The sequence below is a fragment of the Euprymna scolopes genome, chromosome 24 (assembly GCF_053919585.1).
Source record: "Euprymna scolopes isolate OS-2025 chromosome 24, ASM5391958v1, whole genome shotgun sequence".
Taxonomy (NCBI): Eukaryota; Metazoa; Mollusca; class Cephalopoda; order Sepiida; family Sepiolidae; genus Euprymna; species Euprymna scolopes.
The window spans coordinates 90,167,434-90,171,763 of NC_136505.1; positions in this window are offsets into that span (position 1 = coordinate 90,167,434).

Below are 4,330 nucleotides of genomic sequence, written 5' to 3' on the forward strand. Positions count from 1 at the left end.
CTTGACAGATTAAAATGCTTTGGCGTCTTCCATTTTCTTTTTACTAATCATATTTCATATACTTTTGTTCTGCTAATGAATCATTTCATCTTTTTTATGAATCACTTCCTAAACGTTAATAGTATCACAGTGGGAGCAGTATTCCATCTTTGAACTTATATAGCTATTTAAAACAAGATGCCGTCATTAACTCTGCATGTTTAGCGATAAATGTTCTATTACAAAATAAAGCATTGCAGAACAACGAACGTAATTTCTATGTGAAGCATGAAAAACTGACGGTTTGACTGACTTTTATTGCTTCAAATTCTCATTAATAAGGGGCATCTTTTTTTTTGTTCTTCTTTTATTATAAGAATTGCTTTGTTCATTTTTCCAGCGATTTCAGAGCAATTGTACTCCCCCTCGATGTAAATACCCCGACTAATCCGACAAACAGCAAAATCGCACCCTACGTTGTAGTGATCCATAGATGCCGGAAATCCTTCTACTTTAACAGTTTGTTCTTTCGAACTTTTTTTTTTTTTACACAGTGATCACCACTTATCAAGGCCCGGAAGCCACTCAGGGATAAGGGTTATTGCAAGTACATTACGTTAGTGTGGAGATTTGATGAAGTGTTTAATTAAGGGGGCGGTTCATTAGGAATTTGTTAACATTGGACTTGAAGACATCCAAGTTGTAGTCCGGAGGGAAGCAGGCAGACGGAACAGAGTTCCACAGGCGTGCAGTTCTAAGAAAGAAGCTTTGTTCATGGAATCCGCGTTTTGATTTAGGCACAGATATAGAGTGGGGGAAATTTTTCACAGTGGATTCAGCTAAACGGGTGTTTTTCGTGAAAGATTGGCGAGGGGGGACCAGAGATTGGAGTTCAGACGAGCACCTGCCATGAAAATAACGATAAAACAAGGATAGGCTCACAACGTCCCTTCTGTGGGAGAGAGGTTGCAGGGTAGAGAAAAGGGCATCCCCTACTAAGCCACGAAGTCTATTTTGTACTCTGTCAAGGCATGATAGGCTGTTTTTGGCCGCTCCTGTCCAGATATGGCAACAGTATTCCATCCTTGGACGTACTTGGCTTTTATATAGATAGAGAATTGCATCAGTAGTGAGATATCTTCTGGAGCGGTAGACTTTGGAATTCCATCCCGGGTCCCTGTTTCCCTGACTGTGGTCACATGCAAAAGTTCAAGTGTAATATGAAAAGACAACTCTCTACATAGTGTCCTTGTAGATTTTGTCCCAAATAATTGCCCATTACATCCATGTGGCAATGTGCCTTGTTTTGGGTGAAATAACAATTAATGAGAATTCAACATAATAAAAAAACAAGAATACAAAAAGTCTTTATGATGTACGTACCCGTCACGGAACAAAAATGTCATATTCCAAAAACCACGTAAATTGATCAAGTATTTTTTTTAATATATAGAAAATCATTTTATAGAAGATCATTTTAAAGATTTCTAGCGATTTCACGTGTAAATTGCATACATTACCTACCTGATGTTGATCTCCTATTCTGTCCGTGTCGTCGTCTCTCACATTGGCGCCTACTGAAGGAGCGAGCACTGGCTTACAAATATGAAAGGAAAACAACGCAAGAGAAATGACTGAAAACACACGTAATGTTACCCAACACGTTGTAGCCTCAGTCGCAAAGAACTTCAATTCGCTTTTTTTAAAAGTTGTCTCCCATTATTGAAAACAACATAATCCAAACACAAACTCACGCTTTCTCTTATAGGTTCAAGTAGTATTATACGTTGTTTAGGATGAAATAACAGGAATAATAGTAAAAAAAAAACAAAAACAATCCGAATATAGACAGACCAAAGTATCTCCACTTCCCGGCAGAATTTTTAGTTAATGCAATTTCCAGCCATTGGCCAATTATTTATGGATATTTCAAAGAATCGTTGCACGCAACAAAACCTCATCGTTGCCACAGGCAACAAAACTTTTCGTTGCAAGGCACCCCTTTCTGAAGTGATTGTTTGTTCCATCGGAGAAAAAGTCTAATGACCCCCAAGGAAAAGTATGGTTGTCTGGAAATAATTGAAAATGCGAAAAGAAAAATAGACATGTTCTTGAATCGTTTGAGAAACTCGAAGAGCAATTCACAGAATCGCACTAAATGAGCCGCTGAAAAGAAATAGAAAAAAAAATTACATGATATATGGTATACAATATTTTCTGTCCGTCAAGGGTAGGCCCATCATAAAGATTTTTCTTTATTCTTGTTTTTTTTTTTTTTTTTAGAGTTGCAGCAAATTTTCACATGAAATCAAAATGGAGTAAATAATAATAGCAATTGTGACTCAACATGGTGAAGGCTAGTCTTGTGTATACATATATCTAAGCATATATTTCGAAATTTATTTATATAATTTATGTACACGGTGACCCACAAAATGACGCCTGTGGAATCGTTAATTTAATTGCCTATCTGAAATCTAACCATTTTTGGGGTACAAAAAAAAAAAAAAAAAAGGGTCTGTGTGTGACTTGTTCACCAAGATTCAGTCATAAATATCTGTCTTTGTTTTATTGCGGTTCTTTAATATCCGGGCATTTTGGTGATCGTTTCAGCAGTAGATGTAATCCAGAATAAGCTTTACAATCACCGAATCATAAACCCACGATTTTATCTGTGGACTTATCTCAAAGATGATTTCTTTCTAAGAAAACAGATAATAAAGCCAATATGTATTAGATACGCTTGAAGCGAAAAAAAAAACGCATTATTACAAAATAAGCAGATATCTATTTTGTTTGAAATTTATATTGAAAAAAAAAAGGAAAGAAAGACACACTGATGATGAAATGTATCTCCGAAATATATATATCAATTTCAATATAAATTTCAAACAAAATAAATATGTTTATTTTGTAATAATGCGTTGTTTTCGCTTCAAACACGTATTTATTTCATCCAAACTCCACCAGCGTTTCTGTCAAGGAACACAGATCTCAAATTTAATAAAACCGTTTTACAAGAATGTTATTAAAGCTATGCAAAATATGATATACTTTTTATTTATTAGTTGACCAAGCGTAAAATATCTTTAATATGTTTAATATGTATATGGTTTTTAATATGATAATTTAGTTCATGCCGATTTCGTATTTATTATTAAAGAACCAAGTTTCTATCGATTAGTATAATGTATAATATATATGATTTAATATGTATAATCTATATGACTTAATACGTATAATATATATGACTTAATACGTATAATATATATGACTTAATATGTATAATCTATATGACTTAATACGTATAATATATATGACTTAATATGTATAATATATATGACTTAATACGTATAATATATATTTCTTAATATGTATAATATATATGACTTAATACGTATAATATATATGACTTAATATATATAATATATATGACTTAATATGTATAATATATATGACTTAATATGTATAATATATATATGACTTAATATGTATAATATGTATGACTTAATATGTATAATATATATGACTTAATACGTATAATATATATTTCTTAATATGTATAATATATATGACTTAATACGTATAATATATATGACTTAATATGTATAATATATATGACTTAATATGTATAATATATATGACTTAATATGTATAATAAATAAATATGACATGGATGCTATAAGTTAGCGCTCCAGGCTTATTCGTTACCATTTGATCTATCGACGGTTGGATAAGAAAGGTTAAAAATGTAGCTGATTTAAGCTATTAATATATATTTGCGCATGCGCGGAAGTAAGAGGCTTAATCGACTTACTCCTGCTAAGGTCAACTGCTCTTTTTCTTTTTTCTTTTGCAATTTTGACCGCTTTTATTGGATAAAAAAACGTATCAAAATTGTTTCACAGGTCCAAATTCTCTACGTATCAAGTTACAAGTCTGTAGACTAAAACATCAGAGAGGAGTGTTGTAGATATCGTTCTGCGCACGCACTCATAGACTTTTGACTTGAAGTCTACCATATTTTAATCGGCCGAGAAGCAGGCCAATGAAACTGTGTTTCACATGCGGGCAGTTCTAGGACAAAAGCTTAGTTCATGGAGTATACGATTAGATATAGGAACAGAAAGTGAGTGGAAAATGTGATGATAATGGTTGTAGCTAGTCGAGTGTTTTTTGTGAAATGAGCACTTGTCATGAAAATAACGATAGAGAAAAGACATGTTCACAAGATCTCTTCTGTGGGAAATTGGTGGCAGAGAAGAGAAAAAGGCCTCACCTGCTAGGTTTCGGGCCGGTTTTGAACTTTATCAAAGCAGCATAGGACGCACAGAACAGCTTCTGCCCAGAT